At 45.3% G+C, this 23,247-nt stretch overlaps 1 protein-coding gene and 1 long non-coding RNA gene across 3 annotated transcripts in view; one reads left to right on the plus strand and one right to left on the minus strand.

Moving 5' to 3' along the window:
* The window catches only part of LOC105496401 (hepatocyte nuclear factor 4 alpha), a 78,573-nt gene that overhangs the window by 47,090 nt on the left and 8,236 nt on the right, over nucleotides 1–23,247 (minus strand). The window lies entirely within an intron of this gene.
* The window catches only part of LOC105496403 (uncharacterized), a 33,730-nt gene that overhangs the window by 7,035 nt on the left and 3,448 nt on the right, over nucleotides 1–23,247 (plus strand). The window contains exon 2 of one of the 2 annotated variants that reach the window (XR_011613321.1): nucleotides 14,552–15,432. This is a non-coding gene — a long non-coding RNA (uncharacterized lncRNA). Of the gene's footprint in view, nucleotides 1–14,551; nucleotides 15,433–23,247 lie in introns of those variants that run through there. The other variant, XR_011613322.1, reaches the window with a different exon arrangement.

Consider the following 23,247-nt stretch of genomic DNA (forward strand, 5'->3'; position numbering starts at 1 on the left):
AAGACTCTCCGCAGTGCTGCGCTTTGCGCTTCCCGGGCTCCTCCTCGTGGCCAATGCAGGAACTGGTGTTCAGAAACTTAAATAGCCTTAGGGACTTCACAGCAATCCCGCCAATCACAGGCCCAGACGCACCGTGTCTCTCCAAATCCACAGGGGGCCTGCTCGGTTTGATCACCAATCACAGCTCATTGGGTTTAGTTACCTAGACGAGAATCTCCCCATCACACACCGCCAGCACATGGCCACTGCAGCAATCAGAACGTAAGATTTTAAAACCAATTCCCAGGGTGGCAGCTGCTGCCTTTCCACCACCTACTAAACTTCTGTTCCCAGCACCTTGCTCCAACGTACAGGGGTCTTTGAGGAAGGTTCCAGGCTTTGTGCTGCTTCCATGTGGAAGCAGATGTTAGCATGTATGGGGTATTTATAATGATATTACTATCATTAAATGTCATCCCCATTATAAAAATTAAGATAGGGCGGGATGGTGCATGCCTGTAATTCCAGCACTTTGGGAGGCCAAAGTGGGAGGATCACTGGAGCCCAGGAGTTGGAGGCTGCAGTGAGCCATGATCGCGCCACTGCACTCCAGCCTGGGTGATAGAGTGAGACTCTGTCTCAATTAAAAAAAAAATTAATGTGTGGATGTAGGAGTGTGAAAAAATTATAACCTTTGGGTTAGACACACCTGGAGCCCATATACTATTTTTGTGAAGTAGGACGACTCACCTCCCCTTCCTCAGTCGTCCAAAGGGAATAATAGTCATATCTATATGTCATATGTCATCACCCACCTTCTGTCAGTTATTCAAGCCAACATCTTGCAAGTCACAATCTTTGTGTTGTGTTTCTCATCCCTTCCAGTTCATCAGAAAATCCAGTTCTTGCCACCCTCCAAACAGAATCTAGATTTTTCATCTTTCCATCTCTACCCCAGCCAACCTTACACATCATCTGTGGAGGTCTGCAAAAGTCTTTTCACTTCTTCCTGTTTTTTTTTTTTTTTAACCTGCCAGGGTTGGGGAGGGGATGTCCCCCTCCCCCACCCTCAGCCTCCCCGCTGCCTGCCTCTGCCCCACCCCTTCACTTATTTTTCTACGGTGGGTGGCTTCCCTACCCCCTTACTCTTCACTCAGGGGCCAAGGGTGATCTTGTACAAATGTACATTGGCCCAGATCCTCTTCTACTTAAATTTTTATGACTTCCTATGCATTTATAACAAAACTCATACAACTCCCGCTTTACACTGTGAGGCCATGAACGCCCTTGTTTTTATATCCCTCCATCCATCTCCAACCTCATTTCATTCCACTTGCCCCCACCCCTATCAGCAGCAGGTGTACTAGCCGTTTTTAAAGTTTTTCTTTCCTGTCTTGGGGGCCTTTGCACATACTTTCCCCTCTGCCTGGAATACTTTTTTTTTTTTTTTTTTTTAAGATGAAGTTTCGCTCTTGTCACTCAGGCTGGAGTGCAATGGCACTATCTCGGCTTGCTGCAACCTCTGCCTCCTGGGTTCAAGCAATTCTCCTGCCTCAGCCTCCTGAGTAGCTGGGATTACAGGTGCCTGCCACCACGCCCAGCTAATTTTTAAATTTTTAGTAGAGACGGGGTTTCACCATGTTGGCCAGGCTGGTCTCAAACTCCTGACCTCAGGCGATCCATCCTCCTCGGCCTCCCAAAGTGCTGGGATTACAGGCATGAGCCACCACACCCGGCCTGGAATATATATTAATAAGTGTTTAATGGGTATTTGTTGGAATAATGACTGAAAAGGTCTTTCTTTCTTTTTTTTTTTTTTTGAGACCGAGTCTCGCTCTGCCGCCCAGGCTGGAGTGCAGTGGCCGGATGTCAGCTCACTGCAAGCTCCGCCTCCCGGGTTTACGCCATTCTCCTGCCTCAGCCTCCCGAGTAGCTGGGACTACAGGCGCCCACCACCTCGCCCGGCTAGTTTTTTGTATTTTTTAGTAGAGACGGGCTTTCACCATGTTAGCCAGGATGGTCTCGATCTCCCGACCTCGTGATCCGCCCGTCTCGGCCTCCCAAAGTGCTGGGATTACAGGCTTGAGCCACCGCGCCGGGCCGGAAAAGGTCTTTCAAGAGGAACTGATAGTAATGTAAACTTCAAGTGCTAGGTGCATAATAGGTATTCAATGAAAAGGATTCTATGCATATAGTAGAAATTTTGGAAAGTAAAATAAAAATTGAAGATTTAAAAATCATGGCCGGGCGCGGTGGCTCAAGCCTGTAATCCCAGCACTTTGGGAGGCCGAGACCGGCGGATCACGAGGTCGGGAGATCGAGACCATCCTGGCTAACACGGTGAAACCCCGTCTCTACTAAAAAAATACAAAAAACTAGCCGGGCGAGGTGGTGGGCGCCTGTAGTCCCAGCTACTCGGGAGGCTGAGGCAGGACAATGGCGTGAACCCGGGAGGCGGAGCTTGCAGTGAGCTGAGATCCGGCCACTGCACTCCAGCCTGGGCGACAGAGCGAGACTCCGTCTCAAAAAAAAAATAAATAAATAAAATAAAATAAAAATAAAAATAAAAATAAAAATCATATGTGCTCCAACATTTAGAAAGGTTCAAACTCTTAATTGCTAACCAGGATTTCTTGACCTCGGCACTAATGACATTTGGGCTAGAGAATTCTTTCTCATGGGGACTGTCCCTTACATTGTCCCTGGCAGCATGTCTGGCCTCTAGCCACTAGATGTCAGCAGCACTTTCCCCTACCCTCAAGGTGTGAGAACCAAAACTATCTCCAGACTTTTATAAATGTCCCTTGGGAGTTGAAATTATCTCCACTGAGAACCACTGTGTTGGGCTTCTACCCTTACAAGAAATTTTCTCTCAGTCATTCAATGCTTCTCAAATCTTGGTGTCCATAAAAATCATCTGGGGCCATGATTAAAAATTCAGATGCCGGCTGGGCGAGGTGGCTCACACCTGTAATCCCAGCACTTCGGGAGGCCGAGGTAGGCGGACCACTTGAGGTCAGGAGTTCGAGACCAGCCTGACCAACATGGTGAAACCTCGTCTCTACTAAAAATACAAAATTAGCTGAGCATGGTGGCACATGCCTGTAATCCCAGCTACTTAGGAGGCTGAGACAAGAGAATCACTTAAACACATGAGGCAGAGGTTGAGGTGAGCCGGGATCATGCCATTGCACTCCAGCCTGGTTAACAAGAGCAAACCTCTGTCTCAAAAAAAAAAAAAAAAAAAAAAATCAGATGGCGGCTGGGCACGGTGGCTCACGCCTGTAATCCCAGCACTTTGGGAGGCGGGTGGATCACCTGAGTTCAGGAGTTCAAGACCAGCCTGGCCAACATGGTGAAACCCTGTCTCTACTTTAAAAAAAAAAAAAAAAAATTAGCCAGGTGTGATGGTGCGTGCCTGTAATCCCAGCTACTTGGGAGGCTGAGGCAGGAGAATCGCTTGAACCTGGGAGGTGGAGGTTGCAGTGAGCAAAGATCGTGCTACTGCACTCCAGCCTGGGCACCAGAGCAAGACCCTGTCTCAAAACAACAAGAACAACAACAACAACAAAAATCAGATGCCACGGGTCCTACCTGCAGGTGCCAGGACCAACAGTGGGCCTAATCATCAGATTTAATTAAAAAAAAATTTTTTTTTAATAAATAGAGGTGGGGTATGGTGGCTCATGCCTGTAATCCCAGCACTTTGGGAGGCCAAGGCAGGCCAATCACTGGAGACCAGGAGTTCAAGATCAGCCTGGCCAACATGGTGAAACCTCATCTCTACTAAAAGTACAAAAACTAGCTGGGTGTGGTGGTGCATGCCTATACTTTCAGCTACTTGGGAGGCTGGGGCAGGAGAATTGCTTGAACCCGGGAGGCGGAGGTTGCAGTGAGAAGAGATCAGGCCACTGCACTCCAGCCTGGGCGGCAGAGTGAGAATCCATAAATAAATAAACAAACAAATAAATAAAAATAGAGACGGGGGTCTTGCTATATTGTCCAGGCTGGTCTTGAACCCCAGCCTCAAGCAAATCCTCCCGCTTCACCCCCCCCAAAGTGCTGGAATTAAAGGCATGAGCCACGGGGCACCTGGCCCAAGTGTTTAATGAGCTTCTGGGTACTTCTGATACCAGGTGCCCTCAGACAGCACTTTGAAAACTCCTCAAGGAGGCCTCCCAATCACTGAATCACCAAGTCCTGTTTGAGTTTCCCTACCCGCCTGGACCCTCTCTTTGAATTCCTCTCCTTTCCAATTACTGTTCCCTAGATATCTTTTCTAAGTAGTGACAGAACCAAACCCTAACTCAACCAAAGCCCAAATTGCCTCCTCTCCCTTCAGGGAATAGTAAAAACAAAACAAAACAAAACAACAACAACAACAACAACAACAACAACAACAACAACAAACAGATCACAGAGTTCAGCTGAAACACTTAGGAAATACCAGCATCCCCGCCTCCCCACCCAGAAGGACTCCTGAGTTGCAGCCTGAGAGAAGTGTCTGCTCATCAGAATAATGTTGTCAGACTGTGTTCTTTCTGGGGGATCATCACGCTCCCTTTTCTGGGAACAAGTGTTGGCCACTTGGTGGGGTGGACCATCATGCTCTAAGTCAGACAAATTCAATGAGTCATGACTCAGCCTCTCTCTCTAGACCCACCTTTTACACTCCCTTACTTATAGTCTCTCTGAGGGCTGTTCTCGACTATTCTATCACTCTCCTTTTGGGCACATGATGGGATTACATTTTCTTGCTTCCTTTGAAATTACATGTGACCATGTGACTTGTTTCGGATAATGAGATGTGAGCAGAAACAAGCTGCATCACACCTGGGCAGAAGCTTTAAGGGAGGCCAGTGCTGCCCTTGTTGGGAAAGCAAGCGTAGATGTGAATCGTTCCACGACGCGGAGCGCCCCCTGCCGACCCATGCTGGGCCTGTACCGCAGGTGAGCAATTAACCCGCTGGTCAAACCACTGAGACTTGGGGGTTTTTTTGTGGTTGCAAAAAAACTTCGCTTCACTTGACTGAACACAGTCTTTCCAAAGTTTCACTAATTTTTTAATAACCATTATGATTTTTTCATATCTGTAACATTTTTCTTACATCAACTCACTTCTTTTTACTTCAATTTCTTTTAGAAAGAAATATTATTACTACCAAATGAAACAGTATCATAAGTAGAAAGCAATGAGAAAATTAACAGAATGAAAGAAATCCTTATATCAAATCCTGACTTAATACTATTTGCCTTTCAAAGCCTCTGGACCTTTGGTCTTTCTTTATTTAAAAAAAAAAAAGGGGGGGGGGGGCCGGGGGCCAGGTGTGGTGGCTCATGCCTGTAATCCCAGCAATTTGGGAGGCCAAGGTGGGCGGATCACCTGAGGTCAGAAGTTTGAGACCAGCCTAACCAATGTGAGGAAACCCCGTCTCTAGTAAAAATACAAAAATTAGCTGGGTGTGGTGGCACACGCCTGTAATCCCAGCTACTCAGGAGGCTGAGACGGGAGAATCACTTGAACCTGGGAGGCGGAGGTTGCAGTGAGCTGAGATCACGCCATTGCACTCCAGCCTGGGCAACAAGAGTGAAACTCCATCTCAAAAAAAAAAGGGAGCCAGGTGCAGTGGCTCATGCCTATAATCCCAGCACTTTGGGAGGCCGAGGTGGGCAGATCACTTGAGGTCAGAAGGTCAAGACCACCCTAGCCAACATGGTGATATCCTGTCTCTACTTAAAATACAAACATTAGCTGGGCGTGGTGGCACATGCCTGTAATATCCCAGTTACTTGTGAGGCTGAAGCAGGAGAAGCCCTTGAACCCAGGAGGTGGAGGTTGCAGTGAGCTGAGATTGCACCACTGCACTCCAGCCTGGGGACAGAGTGAGACTCCATCTGAAAAAAAGAAAAGAAAAGAAAAAAAAAAGAGGTCCCCAAGTACTTCTCAATCTTTTGGATCCTCAAAGCTGTCTAAGATTATCAGAATATTTGAAGGCAGCACAGTATTGAGGCTGAGTGCACCATTTCTGGAACCTGACATCCTGGGCTTGAATTCTGGTTCAGTCATGGACTAGCTGTGTGACCTTGGACAAGTTACTGAACTGCTCTGTGACTGTTTTCTTATTTGCAAAATAGTGACCATAATGATGTATGTGGCATTGGGTCGTGGTGGGGATTATTTGTGTTAATGTATAAAAAGGGCTCAGAAGTGTGCCTGGCACTTAGTGAGTGCTATGGAGGTATTACCTATAAAATGATGGCAGGACCCAGATCCAAATAGATTTGGAGAATTATTGTTTGTTTGAGACAGGGTCTCTGTCACTCAGGCTGGAGCGCAGTGGCATCATCACAGCTCACTGCAACCTCCAAGTCTCCAGGCTCAGATGATCCTCCTACCTTAGCCTTCAGAGTAGCTGGGACTACATGTGTGGACCACCAGCGCTGGCTAATTTTTCTATATTTTATAGATATGGGATTGCACCATGTTGCCCAGGCTGGTCTGGAACTCGGGTTCAAGCAATCTGCCCACCTCCCCAGTCTTCAAAGTGCTGGGATGACACCCCGCCCAGCCTGGAGAAATGTTTGAACTCCATGGAGAGAAATGAAAAATCCTCTGCATTGGTTAAAAATAAATCACCTGGACAGTGTAGATAGGAAAATGTACCTTAGCAGAAAGTGACATAGCAAAGTTCTAGAGGTTTTACTTGGCGGCAGCTGCCCAAACCTCTAACCCAGTCGTAGATGTCATTAGAGAGAACGTAGTTCCCAGGTCAGAGAAGCTAAGAGGTCCTTGGCATTCTATTCCTAAAGACCACATATGGACAATTGTGTTTAGTTTTCATTTTAATATGAATACTTAAAATTTTCCTAGTATGGCAGAGGATGAGAAAGCTACGTCACTTAGGCCAGATGCAGTGGCAGGACTCATGCCTGTAATCCCAGCATTTTGGGAGGCTGAGGCAGGCGGATCATGAGGTCAAGAGCTCGAGATCATGCTGGCCAACATGGTGAAACTCTGTCTCTGCTAAAAATACAAAAATTAGCTGGGTGTGGTGGCACGCACCTGTAATCCCAGCTACTTGGGAGGCTGAGGCAGAAGAATCGCCTGAACCTGGTAGGTGGAGGTTGCAGTGAGCCAAAATCTCACCACTGCACTCCAGCTTGGGCAACAGAGCGAGACTCTGTCTCAAAAAAAAAAAAAAAAGAAAAAAAGAAATTATCCAGGTGTGATGGCACATGCCTGTAATTTCAGCTACTTGGGAGGCTGAAGCAGGAGAATCACTTGAACCCTGCAGGCAAAGGTTGCAGTGAGCCAAGACTGCACTAATGCACTCCAGCCTGGGTGACAGAGCAAGACTATGCTTCCAAAACAAACCAAAACAAACAAACAAAAACACACAATAAGAGACCACCTCACACCCACTAGGATGGATATTACAAAACAACAACAAAACGGACAATAGCAAGTGATGGTGAGGATGTGGAGAAATTATAACCCTTTGACATTCCTACTACTGCTGGTGGGAACGTAAAATAGTGCAGCTTCTATGGGAAGCAATATGGCAGTTTCTTAAAAAATGAAAAATAGGGTTGGGCGCGGTGGCTCTGCCTGTAATCCCAGCACTTTGGGAGGCCGAGGCGGGCAGATCACGAGTTCAGGAGATCGAAACCATCCTGGCTAACACTGTGAAACCCCGACTCTACTAAAAATAAAAATAAAAAAATTAGCCAGGTGTGGTGGCGGGTGCCTGTAGTCCCAGCTACTCGGGAGGCTGAGGTGGGAGAATGGGGTGAACCTGGGAGGCGAAGCTCGTGGTGAGTGGAGATCGCGCCACTGCACTCCAGCCTGGGTGACAGAGCAAGACACCGTCTCAAAATAAAAAAAAAAAAAATTAAAAATAGAGCTACCATATGATCCAGCAATTGTACTTCCAAGTATACACCCAAAAGAACCAAAAGTAGCATCTGGAAGAGAGATTTCTATACTCAAACTCATAGCAGCATTATTCACAATAGCCAAAAGGTAGAAGCAACCCTAGTGTCAATCAGTGGATGAACGGATCAATAAAATGTGGCATATGCATACAATGGAATATTATTCAACCTTAAAAAGGATGGAAATTCTGACACATTGTACAACATGGATGGATCTTGAGGGCATTACGCTAGGGGAAAAGCTAATCACAAAGAACAAATACTGTGTGATTCCACTAGCCTGCAGGAAAGTAGTCAAATTCATAGAGACAGAAAGTATAAGGGGTTTGCCAGGGACTGGGAGGAAAGGGGAGCTATTTCCTCTTCTTTGTTTTCTTTTCTTTTTTTTTTTTTTTTTTGAGACGGGGTCCCTCTCTATTGCCCAGGCTGGAGTGCAGTGGTGCGATCTCAGCTCACTGCGACCTCTGCCTCCCGGGTTCAAGCAAGTCTCCTGCCTCAGCCTCCCGAGTAGCTGGGATTATAGGCATACACCACCACACCCAGTTAATTTTTTTGTTCTAGTAGAGACGAGATTTCTCCATGTTGGCCTCCCAAGGGGAGCTATTTTCTAATGAGTACAGTTTCAGTGTGGAAAGATGAAAAAAGTTCAGGTGATGGACAGTAGCGATGGGTATATTACAAAGTGAATATATTTAATGTCTCCAAACTGTGCATTTAAAAATAGTTGGCTGGGCGCGGTGGCTCACACCTGTAATCCCAGCAATTTGGGAGGCCGCGGTCCGTGGGTCACCTGAGGTCCGGGGTTCAGGACCAGCCTGGCCAACATGGTGAAACCTGTCTCTACTAAAAATACAAAAATTAGCTGGGTGTGGTGGCATGTGCCTGTAATCCCAGCTACTCAGGAGGCTGAGGCAGGAGAATCGCTTGAACCCTGGAGGCAGTGGTTGCAATGAGCCAAGATGGCGCCATTGCACTCCAGCCTGGGTGACAAGAGTGAAACTCTGTCTCAAAAATAAATAAATAAATAAATAAATAAAAAGGAAGAAAAATGGTTAAGGTCCAGGTGTGGTGGTTCACGCTTGTAATCCCAGCACTTTGTGAGGCTGAGGTGGGTGGGTCACCTAAGGTCAGGAGTTCAAGACCAGCCTGGCCAACATGGTGAAACCCCATCTTTACTAAAAATACAAAAATTAGCTGGGCATGGTAGCAGGTGCCTGTAATACCAGCTACTTGGGAGGCTGAGGCAGGAGGATTGCTTGAACCTGGGAGGTGGAGGTTGTAGTGAGCCGAGATCGCGCTACTGCACTCCAGCCTGGGTGACAAAGCAAGACTCTTTCTCAAAAAAAAAAAAAAAAAGAAAAAAGAAAAAAAAATCATCAAGCTTCATTAAAATCTAAAAGAAGATATTTAAAAAGAGACTGAAAATACAAGTTACAGACTGACAAAGGTATTTTCCACTAATATAACCAAGAAAGGATTAGTATCAAGAATAAATAATTCCAGCACTGCATCGAGAATGGATTATTTCAGGGAATGGATGTGTTGACCACACTGTAGTGCACGTAGTGCAATGTTTAAAAACACATGTGACTGGGCGCAGTGGCTCATGCCTGTAATCCCAGCACTTTGGAAGGCTGAGGCAGGTGGATCACTGGAGGTCAGGTGTTCAAGACCAGCCTGGGCAACATGGTGAAACCCTGTCTCTACTAAAAATACAGAAATCAGCTGGGTGCGGCGGTGCATGCCTGTAATCCCAGCTACTTGGGAGGTTGGGGCAGAAGAATCACTTGAACCGAGGAGGCGGAGGTTGTAGTGAGCCGAGATCGCGCCACTGCACTCCAGCCTGGGTGACAGAGTGAGACTCTGTGTCAAAAAAAAAAAAAAAAAAAAAAAAAAAAAAAAAAAATACATGCATAAAAGATGTTTCTAAGAGTGCTAAAAAAAACGCCTACAAATGGATAAGGAAAGGTAAATAACACAATAGATAAATGATCAAAGGATATGAACAAGCACACTCGTAAAAGAGGAAACCCAAATGACAGAAAGAGCCCCTCCCTCTCTAGTAACAGAGGAAATGCAAATTTGAAAGTGAATTATAATTTTACATTCAGTATCTCACAAAATCAAGTGCTGATGAGGCTGTAGAGCAACCAGAACTCTGTAACTATTGTTTGGAGTGGAAGTTGGTAGTCAAGAACGAGCAATTTAGCAACATCTCCTAAAAGTGTCGATACCCACTATCTAAGATACAGAAATTCTATCTCTACATGTTACCTAGCGAAACTCTCATCCACAGGTGTAAGAATGTTCTTTGGAGCATCGTTTGAGATAGTGAGCCAAGATCGTGCAACTGCACTCCAGCCTGAGTAACAGAGTGAGACTCCATCTCAAAACAAACGAACAAACAAACAAAAGAGAATAAATATATGCGGGATATTTATAGATACTTCTATTTTATTTTTTGTTATTTCAACTTTTTTTTTTTTACCTGCCTCCCAGGTTTAAGTGATTCTCATGCCTCAGCCTCCCAAGTAGATGGGATTACAGGTGCCTGTAACCACATCTGGCTAATTTTTGTATTTTCAGTAGAGATAGGTTTTCACCATGTTGGCCAGGCTGGTCTCGAACTCCTGATCTCAAGTGATCCACCTGCTTCGGCCTCCCAAAATGCTTGGATTACAGGCATGACCCACCGCGCCCAGCTGCCTATGTTTTTAAACATTGCCTGGCCCGTTATTTCAACTTTTATTTTCGAATCAGGAGGTACATGTATAGGTTTGTTACAAAGGTATATTGCATGATGCTGAGGTTTCCAGTATGAATTAATTAAACACCCAGGTAATGAGCACGGTACCCAATAGGTAGTTTTTCAGTGTTTTCCTCCTCCCTCCCTAACCCCTTTGGATTCCCCAGTGCCCATTGTTCCCATCTTTGTGTCCATGTGTACCCAATGTTTAGCCCCCATGCATAGGTGAGAACATACATTATTTGGTTTTCTGTTTCTGCATTAGTTTGCTTAAGATAATGGTTTCCAGCCATATCCATGTTGCTGCAGAGGACATGATTTCATTCTTTTTTATGACTGCGTAGTACTTTATGGATACACAGCATTTATTTATTTTATTTATTTTTTATTTTACTGTTTGATAGAGACAGGGTTTCACCATGTTGCCCAAGCTGGTCTTGAACTCCTGGACTCAAGTGATCCACTCACTTCGGCCTCCCAAAGTGCTGGAATTACAGTTGTGAGCCACTGCACCCGGCCTACACAGCATTTTAAATGAGTGATCTGGTGCAACTTGTATCATCATGAAAAGATCCAGAAACCTATTATGAGGAGTAATGAAAGGAAGTTGCTACGGGATATGTACAGTATATCATTGAAATAAATTTTCCAGATAAGCAAAATATTTTACTTTGCTTATATAGCCAGGTATGGTAGAACTGTGAAAATGTGTCTGGTAATGACACATTACCAGATAAATACCAAATACGCATGATAAATACCAAATGGTGACCATGATCACCACTGAAAAGGGTGGCAGGGTGATGGGTCAGGAAGACGAGGGGCTTCAACTCTAAATGTAATGTTTAATTTGTCATTAAAACAAACAACAGCCAAAGAAAGCACGGTCATTTAGTAAGATTTGACAAAATTGAGTGGTGGATACATCAATGTTCATAATATTATTCTCTATACTTTTCTGTACATTTGTAATATTTCTTACTTTAAAAAAAAAGGAGAAACGAGATTATTAAAAAAAGTCAACCATATTCCTACATACCAGCTACAGATAATTTGGTAGTATAATTTAAAAAATCATATAATTTGCACAATGATAACAATTTGCACAATGACAAGCAACTGTGGGAAAAAAATCTAGAAACATATATATATATGTTTTTTTTTTTTTTCTTTGAGACAGAGTCTCGCTCTGTTGCCCAGGCTGGAGTGCACTGGCATGATCTTGGCTCACTGCAACCTCCACCTCCTGGGTTGAAGCAATTCTCCTGCCTCAGCCTCCTGAGTAGCTAGGATTACAGGGGCACACAACCACGCCCGGCAAATTTTTTTTTTTGTATTTTTAGTAGAGATGGGGTTTCACCATGTTGATCAGGCTGGTCTCAAACTCCTGACCTCGTGATCCGCCTGCCTCAACCTCCCACAGTGCTGGGATTACAGGCATGAGCCACCACACCAGGCCCTAGAAACCTGTTTTTTAAAAGCAACTGGGAGTATATCTAAGATATAGCATTTCTCTGTCTGAGAGCAGGGAGAGCTTGCATAGGTGGTAATGTCCTTCTAGGGACTCTTGAAACTAATTCAGGGCCCTACACACTGAAGGCATTTCTTGGAGTGACCAAAGCATTGTCATGTGTTAAGAACTCTGAGAAATTCTCTGACAATGAAATTTGTGCAGCTTTCTTTAATTCAGCACTTTTCAAACATCTAACAACAGAATCCTTCTTGTCTAAGGGGCCTTGCCTTAGGAAAGGCTACCCTAACAACCTCAAAGTTCCCTTCCAACTCCCACGGTCCACCATTCTAGTCTTGGCTCTGCCACTAACTTACTGTATGACTTTGGCCGAATCACCTGTCCTCTTGGGGACTCAGTTTGTTAAGTTATTAACAGCTTGTGTGACAGAGCAAGACCCTGTCTGAAAAAAAAAAAAATCTCCCTAGCAAAAAATTTATGACTAAATCCTCTCAAATCAATCGCAACAAAGCAAAAAATTGACAAGTGACACCTAATTAAACTAAAGAGCCTCTACACCGCAAAAGAAACTATCAACAGAGTAAACACGCAACCTACAGAATGGGAGAAAATATTTGCAAACTATGCATCCAACAAAGGTCTACAAGGAACTTAATTCTACAAGGAACTAGAATCTACCAGAATCTATAAGGAACTTAAACAATTCAACAAGCAAAAACAAAGAACCCCAACAAAAAGTGGGTAGAGTACATGAACAGACACTTCTCAAAAGAAGATGTACAAGTGGCCAACAAAGATGAAAAAATGTTCAACATCACTAATCATCAGAAAAATGCAAATGAACTCATGATATACCATCTCACACTAGTCAAAATGACTATTAAGTTTCTTTTTTTGTCCCTGCCCTTGATATCTGAAGAATGGCTACCATTAAAAAGTCAAAAAATAATAATAATAATAACAGATGTTGGCAAGGCTGTGGAAAAAAGGGAACACTTACACACCATTGGTGGGAATGTAAATTAGTTCAGCCACTGTGGAAAGCTATTTGGAGATTTCTCAAAGAACTTAAAACAGAACCACCATTCAATTTAGCAATTTCATTATTTGGTATATAACCAAAGGAAAATGAATTGTTCTACCAAAAAGACACATGCACTCATATGTTCTACACGGCACTATTCACAATAGAAAGACATCAGCCAGGCACAGTGGCTCACGCCTGTAATCCCAGCACTTTGGGAGGCCAAGGTGGGCGGATCACCTGAGGTCAGGAGTTCGAGACCAACCTGGCCAACATGGTAAAACTGTGTCTGTACTAAAAATACAAAAATTAGCCAGGCCTGGTGGCACATGCCTGTAATCCCAGCTACTTGGGAGGCTGAGACAGGAGAGTCTCTTGAACCCAGGAGGCAGAGGTTGCAGTGAGCTGAGATCACGCCACTGCGCTCCAGCCTGGGCGACAGAGTAAGACTCCAGCTCAAACAAAACAAAACAATAGAAAGGCAGGGAATCAACCTGAGTGCCTATCGACAGTGGAATGGATAATGAAAATGTGGTACATATACACTATGGAATACTATGCAGCCATAAAAGAGAACAAAACCTCAACCAAGTTCAAGGATAGTGTCAAAAAGATAAAAACTAAAAAAGCGAACAAAATCGTGTCCTTTGCCACACCGTGAATGGAGCTGGAGGACATCATCCTAAGTGAATTAACACAGAAACAAAAAACCAAATATTGCATGTTCTCACTTGTAAGAGGAAGCTAATCATTGGGTACACATGGACATCAACAGAGGAACAACAGACACTGTAGACTTCTAGAGGAAGGGCAAGGGCTAAAAAACTGCCTGTTGGGTACTATGCTCACTACTTGGGTGATGAGCTCAATCATAGCCTAAACTTCCGTGTCACACACTATACCCACGTAACAAACCTGTACATGTACCCCCTGAATCTAAATTAAAAGTTTAATTAAGGCCTGGCGCAGTGGCTCACACCTGTAATTCCAGCACTTTGGGAGGCTGAGGTGGGTGGATCACCAGAGGTCAGGAGTTTGAGACCAGCCTGGCCAACATGGTGAAACCCCACCTCTACTAAAAATACAAAAATCAGCCAGGCATGGTGGTACGTGCCTGTAGTCCCAGCTACTTGTGAGGCTTAGGTGAGAGGATGGCTTGAGCCCAGGAATTTGAGGCTGTAGTGGGTTTTGACTATGCCACTGCACTCCCGCCTGGGTGACACAGCAAACCCTGTATCTTAAAAACAAATCAAATTTACTCCAAATGCCACTTTGGGCTCTTTATGATGATAGCTGACATTTATAGAGCCTTTATGTGCAAAGCACAGTGCTAGGATATCACGTTTAACTTCTTGTTGAGGTGGAAATCAAGTCTATTCTTATCCTTATTTTACAGATGAGGAGACTGAAGATCAGAGAGGTAAAGTCACCTGTTCAAGGTCATACTGTGGATGTAGCTCTAACCCAAACCCTCCTGACTGCAGCACAAATTCTCAGCCACTACCATATTAGCCCCTTCATTTGAAGATGTCTTTGTCATTGACAAGATTCCTTTTCCTCCTGGCCCCCTAAGTCTTCAGGATTCTCTCATCTCATCTCCCCAGAGGAGCCACCACACTATCTCCTCCAAGAACAAAGTCAGAGCCTTCACTGTAGACGGACCTGTGTTCTTCCCCCAAACTCGGTCCACCTTATCTCCAGAAAAACGATATGACTCGTCCTGGAGAAGGCGGGGGAAAAAAATCCTCTCCCACCAACTCCACCCCCCAAATTACTGGATTTGGGGTAAATTTACAGGCTGGAGATAGAAGAATGGATGTGTATTTAGCTTTCAAATTGACTATTGTTTTATGTGAATGTCTGATTAAAACAACACAATGGCTGCCAGATGGGGGCTGGGAGTGAGATTTCCCATGTGGAGAATTCTAGAAGACATGCCCCGAGTTCTGGAGCCTGGATCCTCTGGACAGACAGGTGGCCAGGCAACCAGGGTGGAGACACCAAAGATAACTGTGGGGTGGGGAGAAGACCCCAGCCCGAGAGAGATTTGACTGGGATTGGTCTACACAAGAATGGAAAATGGAGGCAGCATGAGTTAGCACCAAGCTTGTACACTGCTATAGAATCCGAGGGACCCGGCCAGTGCTGGCCAATAGAAATAGAATGTAAGCCATAGACATGATTTAAACTTTTCTTGTAGTCGCTTAAAAACATGGTAAATCTATGAAACAGAAGATTGCTCATGCAAATAAATGAACTTCGCTTTGGTCTCAGGGATCAGGGGACCCACACTCAAGTGCTCTCAATACCCAGAGAAGTAACTGAAATAAAAGGAACACACAGGGTGTGAGCAAAGTTCACACGTTCCTCTAAGAAAAACAATACAGCAAACATGGTGATCTCTGTTCATTAATAAGCTTCCATGTGGGGACACCAAGGAATAGTGGGGACTATGGCACGCGAATCTAAAGGAGCTCCGGGAGACTGTTGTTTCATAGGCATCAGGGTTGCTAGACCTTCACTTTTTTTAAAGGATGTGAAAGTTGGGATTTTTTAAAAATTTATTTTTTTGACAGGGTCTTGCTCTGTCACCCAGGCTCGAGTGCAGTGGTGATCTTGGCTCATGGCAATCTCCACCTCCCGGGTTCAAGAGATTCTCCTGCCCCAGCCTCTTGAGTAGCTGGGATTACAGGCGCACTCCAGCATACCTGGCTGATATCTGCATTTTTAGTAGAGATGGGATTTCCCATTGTTGGCCAAGCTGATCTAGAATTCCTGACCTCAAGTGATGTGCCCACCTCAGCCTCCCAAAGTACTGGGATTACAGGTGTGAGCCACCGGGCCCAGCCTCTAATTTTTGTATCTGTTGCAGAGATAGAATCTTGTTGTGTTCGAGACCAGCCTGGCCAACATGGTGAAACCCCATCTCTACTAAAAATACAAAAATTAGCTGGGTGGTAGTGGCATGTGCCTGTAATCCCATCTACTCGGGAGGCTGAGGCAGGAGGAATTACTTGAACCCGGGAGGCGGAGGTTGCAGTGAGCCGAGATCGAACCATTTCACTCCAGCCTGGGCAACAAGATTGAGACTATGTCTCAAAAACAAAAAAAACAAAACAACAACAACAACAACAACAAAAACTGTTTGAAAGCTACTAATCTGCCCATGGCCTCTTAATTTACAAGTGAGAAAGCTAAGGCCTACAAATGGCAAGTACCTGAGATCCTGTGTGTGTCAAGGCTAGAGCTGGGACCACAGCCTGGATCTCCTTGCTCCCAGCACTGAGCCTTGCAGGCAGCTGAATCCTGCAGACAGCTGAGTTTGCCTGGGAAGCTGCCCAGGAGAGCGCCCAGAACTCCCTCCAGCTTCTCTGGCTCTGCCCAGGGCAGGGCCGCCTGCTGTCTCCCTCTCTCTCCCCTCCTCCGCCCTTCCTCATGCCTGTTTGAACAACTTTCTGACCTGCTCCTTCACAAACTCTCCTGGAGGTATGGCTGCCTCCACTGCTTGTCCCAGAGAATACGGAGGCGTTGGCAGCTTGGCGGCCCAGGTTCAGCCAGGCCCATGGCAGACAGTCGTCAAACAGTGGCTGTCTGGGGAGAGGGAGGCCTGTTTACCCAGGGCAAGGCCCAGGCAGAGGCTGCCGTTTTCTCCCTCCACCCCTGGCCCGTCCAGCTGCTCACCCTACTGACTCAGCTGTCCCCATCTGTATTTGCTCATTCTGCAAATATTTATGGAGTGCCTACTGTGTGCCAAGCACTGTTCTCCGTGCTGGAGATACAGCAGGAGACAAGGCAGCCTAACTCCCTGCTGTCATGGAACTTCTGTGAAGGAGACAGATGATAAACAGATCAAGGAATGCTTAATTTCAGGGCTGTAGAGGATAATGGTATTGCTAGCAAGGGATGGAGGTGGGGCAGGCTTCGATTTGGGCGTTCAAGGGAGGCTGCTCATAGAAGGAACAGCAAGAACAAAGGCCCAATGGCAGGAATGTGCTTGGTGTGACTGAAAGATTGTTAAAAGGCCAGTGTGGCTGACTGCAGTGAGCAAAGGGAGAAAGATGAGAGACTATCAGACAAAAGCCAGAGCCTGTGGGGGCCTTTTGGTCAAAGAAAAGAGCTCAGGGACGGGCGCGGTGGCTCACGGGAGGCCAAGGTGCACAAATCACTTGAAGTCAGGAGTTCGAGACTAGCCTGGCAACATGGTGAAACCCCGACTGTACGAAAAATACAAAACTTGCCAGGCATGGTGACACGTGCCTGTAATCCCAGCTTCTTGGGAGGCGGAGGTTGCAGTGAGCCAAGATCGTGCCACTGCACTCTAGCCTGGGCGACAGAGTGAGACTCTGTCTCAGAAAAAAGAAAGAAAGAAAGAAAAAGAGCTCGGGTTGTATTTGAAGGGTGACACAAAGCTGCTGGAGTTTAAGTTGGGATGTGAAACATGGCTGCACTCTGACCTTCTCTAACTCTGCCCATTCCCTTCATGACTTCCCATCCCAACTGTTTCCAGGTACATTTGAGGTTGTTTGAAATCGTGTTTAATTATTCCCTTTTCCTTTGAAATTTTCATTTATTTCTATTCCTTCGACCTCCTGGGTTCAAACAATCCCCCTACTCAGCCTCCCAAAATGCTGGGATTACAGGCATGAGCCACTGTGGCCAGCCCAATTTCTTTTTTTTTTTGAGATGGAGTTTTGCTCTTGTTGCCCAGGCTGGAATGCAATGACACAATCTCGGCTCACTGCAACCTCCGCCTCCCAAATTCAAGAGATTCTCCTGCCTCAGCCTCCAGAGTAGCTGAGATTACAGGTGCCCGCCACAATGCCCGGCTAATTTTTTCGGTATCTTCAGTAGAGACAGGATTTCACTGTGTTGGCCAGGCTGGTCTCGAACTCCTGACCTACTGATCTGCCCGCCTCAGCCTCCCAAAGTGCTGGGATTACAGGCGTGAGCCATTGTGCCCAGCCTCTTGTTTGTATTTCTAAACATCATGGTTATACTGACTTCTCAAGAAATCAAGACTTCTTGATTTTTTAGTTATAGACGTAATGTGTTAACTTGCTAGTAAGAAAGATCCTATATAACTATATCCCAATTTGGAGATAAATCAATATTTTCAGTTGCATAACCACATTACTATTATGGCTATTATTCACAGCTGACTTTGTCTGTATGTGAACCAAGGCCCTTCCATTCACTGTTTTAATTAAGCTTCACTGTAACACGGTAACATAGCTTTGGTCAATATCATTAACAATACATACTAACATTTTACATTCAAGGAACTCTTTGCAGTCTGCAGGACACTCTTGCCTCTATCCCCTTGAGCAGCAGAGCTACCCTGAGAGGTAAATAGAACTAGCATTATTAAGCCCATTTTCAGAGGAGGATGTGGATCCCAGAATGATACAGAAAATTCTACTGATCCCAGTAGTGCCCAGTGGTTCAGATAAAACCCATCTTCCTGGCCGGGACTGGGGGCTCACACTTGTAATCCCAACACTTTGGGAGACCGAGACAGGCGGATCACTTGAGGTCAAGAGTTCAAGACCAGCCTGGCCAACATGGCGAAACCCCATCTCTACTAAAAATACAGAAATTAGTTGGGCGTGGTGATGACGCAAACCTATAATCCCAACCACTCAGGAAGCTGAGGCACGAGAATTGTTTGAAACCAGGAGGTGGAGGTTGCAGTGTGCCAAGATCGCACCACTGCTCTCCAGCCTGGGCCACAGAGTAAGACCCTGTCTCAAAAAAAAAATATATATATATACACACACACACACACACACACACACACACAACTGTCTATCTATCTCTCTATCTATGTCTCAAAAAAAAAAAAGCCCGTTTTCCACCTAGGGAGGAAGAATTGGGGGATGCTGGACAACTGCGTGAAGGAGAGATAAACTCTCCTCTAGTGTTTTGGGTTGATCAGTCAGTGTTGCCTTTTCTGATACAATCTTTGGTGTTGAATTCTAGCTCTGCCTTTCATGCCCTGCTTGGTTTTGAGTAAGCTATTTAATCTCTCTGAGACTTTGTTTCTCTCCTGGGAAATGGGGATGATGACAGTACCTACCTCAAAAGACGGTTGTGACGATTAAAGGAGTTATTTATTTATTTATTGGAGAGACAGGGTCTCACTTTGTTGCTCAGGCTGGTCTTGAACTCCTAACCTTAAGTGAGTCTCTTGCCTCAGCCTCCCAAAGTGCTGGGATTTAAGTGTGTGCCACCATGTCTGACCAAGAAGTTAATTTTTTTTTTTTTTTGAGACGGAGTGTCGCTCTGTCGCCAGGCTGGAGTGCAGTAGTGCGATCTTGGCTCACTGCAACCTCCACCTCCTGGGTTCCAGCGATTCTCCTGTCTCAGCCTCCCAAGTAGCTGGGACTACAGGCATGTTTCATGCCCAGCTAATTTTTGTAATCTTAGTAGAGACGGGATTTCACCATGTTGGCCAGGATGGTCTCGATCTCTTGACCTCGTCATCCGCCCACCTCATCCTCTCAAAGTGCTGGGATTACAGGTGTTAGCCACTGTGCCCAGCCAAGGAGTTAATTTTTTTTTTTTTTTTGAGATGGAGTTTCACTCTTGTTGCCCAGGCTGGAGTGCAATGGCGCGATCGTGGCTCACCGCAACCTCCGCCTCCCGGGTTCAAGCAATTCTCCTGCCTCAGTCTCCCGAGTAGCTGGGATTACAGGCATATGCCACCATGCCTGGCTAATTTTGTATTTTTGGTAGAGATGGGGTTTCTCCATGTTGGTCAGGCTGGTCTTGAACGCCTGACCTCAGGTGATCTGCCCACATTGGCCTCCCAAAGTGCTGGGATTACAGGCGTGAGCCACAATGCCCGGCCAGGAGTTAATTTTTATAAAGTGTTTAGAATAGTGCCTGGGCCATGGTATTATACAAGGATTTAACAGCCTAGTGCTAGAAAACAAATGAGCCGGGTCCCAGATCTGGGCCTTCTGATGCCAAGTTTAGTGTGTGACCCCCAAGGCCTAGACACTTGTATTCCTCTTCATACAATTGTTACCACTTCTGCCTATTACCTGTACTTTATTTATCTATAATTGTTTACTTGATATTTTCCTGTCTTTTGAAGACATAGATTAATTTTTAAAAGATATTTTATATTAATGCTTTAATATGCTATGTATAAATTTTTCTAACATACAATAAATGCACAAAGATTTAAAAGTGCTTGTCTGTGGACTACCTAAAATCAGCCCCTGAACTTTGTGGGTTCACCTAATACAAAGTATGCTGTTTGGTTTTTTTTTCTCTTTTTGAGACAGGGTCTCACTCTGTTGCCCAGGCTGGAGTACAGTGGCATGATCTTGGCTCACTGCAACCTCCACCTCCTGGGTTTAAGAGATTCTCCTGCCTCAGCCTCCGGAGTAGCTGGGATGACAGGTGCACACCACCATGCCCAGCTAATTTTTGAATTTTTACTAGAGATGGGATTTCACCATGTTGGCCAGGCTGATCTTGAACTCCTGACCTCAAGGGATCCACCTATCTCAGGCTCCCAAAGTGCTGGGATTACAGGCGTGTGCCACTGCGCCCGACCCATAGGGACATTTTGAGAATTAGGAGTTAATATGTATAAAACCCCAGTTAGTACTCCATAAATTTTTGCTATTATCACAACCACAAGCACAAATCCATAAATATATGTAAATAAAACAAAAATTTCAAAAACATGTATCTTACTCTTACTACATGAAATGCTCTATGATATTTTCTATTTTATTTCATTCTTTTGTTAAAATGTGAAATTTCATAAAGTGATACATTGATGATTTGCACCTTTTTCTGTGTTGAGTGTTATACTTCAGTAAAAATATTTTTTAAGGCCAGGTGTGGTGGCGATTTTTCTGCCTTGGCCTCCCAAAGCACTAGGATTATGTTCTGTCACCCAGGCTGGAGTGTGGTGGTATAATCTCAGCTCACTGCAATCTTCACCTCTCGGGCTCAAGCATCCTCCTGTCTCAGCCTCCCAAGTAGTTGGGACTACAGGTGTGTACCACCATGCCCAGCTAATTTTTGTGTCTTTTGTAGAGGTGGGTTTTTGCCATATTGCCCAGGCTGGTCTTGAACTCCTGGGGTCAAGTGATTCACCCACCTCAGCCTCCCAAAGTGCTGGGATTACAGGCATGAGCCACTGCGTCCGGCCAAATCTTACTTTAGTTATATCTTACTGTTTTATTCTATTTATAGGTCTAGCAAATTTTGAGAATTTCATTTTCTCCAATATTTTATTTTGAAAAATTTCAAACTTTAACTAAAGTTTGAAAGACTACTATAGTGAGCACTGATGTATCCTTTCACCTAAATTCACCAACTGGTTGCATTCTGTCACAGTTGCTTTATTGCTATCTCTGTGTCTATCTATGCACTTTTTTATGGAAACATTTTATCTCAAAAAACCTGTAAAGGCCAGGTGCGGTGGCTCACACCTGTAATCCCGGCATTTTGGGAGGCTGCTGCAGGAAGATCGCTTGAGGACAAGAGTAGGAGACCAGCCTATGCAACACAGCAAGACCTGTCACTACAAAAAAATAAAAATAAAATAATTAGCTGGGCATGGTGGCATGCACTTGTGGTCCCAGCTACTTGGGAGGCTTAGGTGGAAGGATTGCTTGAGCTTGGAATGTCGAGGCTGCAGTGAACCATGGTTGTGGCTCACTCTAGCCCACGTGACAGAGCAAGACCCTGTTTCAAAACAGCAACAAAACAAAAACCGAAAAAAAAAAGATAATTTTTTAAATAGTATATTTACACTTGTTATACATATTTAACGTGTGTGTATGGAGGGATGTATAAGCATAGACAATCAACTGTGTACCCACGAATTCATGCTCCCCTTTCCGAACTTTAGAGCTAGTCCTGCCCAGCTACGGACCACATCTTCCAGACCCCTTTGCATTTGGCAAGGGCCATGTGACTAGTTCTCACCAATGGAATGTGAGTAGAAGTGAAAGTGTCTCCCCGGGCTAGGGTGACTTTAGGGGTCCCTGGATGACTATGCCACAGAGGTCAAAAAACTTCTAACCTAAAGTTTGTGTTTGCTTGTTACACAAACTAGATTGCCTGAACTAATACAACCCCAACAAATTGAATGACCAGCGGGCGCGGTGGCTCACGCCTGTAATCCCAGCACTTTGGGAGGTCGAGGCAGGTGGATCACGAGGTCAGGTGTTCAAGACCAGCCTGGCCAAGATGGTGAAAGCCCGTCTCTAGTAAAAATACAAAAAGTAGCTGGGCGTGGTGGTGGGCACCTGTAATCCCAGCTACTCAGCAAGCTGAGGCAGAGAATTGCTTGAACCCAGGAGGCGGAGGTTGCAGTGAGCCAAGATCGTGCCACTGCACTCCAGCCTGGGTGACAGAGCAAGACTCCATCTAGAAAAAAAAAAAGAAAAAAAAATTGCATGACCTATATTCCTGGGTTAAGATTGCAGTTTGAAAAACACTGGTGTGGTCTTCTGATTTTCCAAGTAGTTTTGAACTGTGGAGACCCTGCAATAAATATTCCATTTAAAAGTCAAAACAGAGCGCCGGGTGCAGTGGCATGAGCACGTAATCCCAGGGGCTGGGAGGCTGAGGTGGGAGGATTGCTTGAGCCCAGGAATTTGAGGCTAGCCTGGGCAACATAGTGAGACCCCTGTCTCTAAAATAAAATAAAAAGAAATATACAAAAGTCAAAAAGAAGTGTCTGTGATGGAGCCAGAGGTTAAAGGGTGGGGGGAGGCTAAGCCCTAGTCCATTTGAACACGTCCCTACCCACATTACCCTCAAAGTGAACCCTGCAGCATCTTTCCTGACTCTTAGGACCCAGGGAATACTGTGTGACGACCGCTGAACAAGGTGGTTGTCATACCTCCGTTTCTCAAAAGAGGAAATGGAGGCTGGGTGCTGTGGCTCACACCTGTAATCCCAGCACTTTAGGAGGCCGAGGTGGGAGGATCACAAGAGGCCAGGAGTCCAGCCTGGCCAACATGGTGAAACCCCGTCTCTACCAAAACTACAAAAATTCGTCAGGTGTGGTGGCGCGCACATGTAATCCCATCTACTTTGGAGGGTGACGCATTAGAA

The sequence above is a fragment of the Macaca nemestrina genome, chromosome 15 (assembly GCF_043159975.1).
Source record: "Macaca nemestrina isolate mMacNem1 chromosome 15, mMacNem.hap1, whole genome shotgun sequence".
In the NCBI taxonomy this organism is placed as follows: Eukaryota; Metazoa; Chordata; class Mammalia; order Primates; family Cercopithecidae; genus Macaca; species Macaca nemestrina.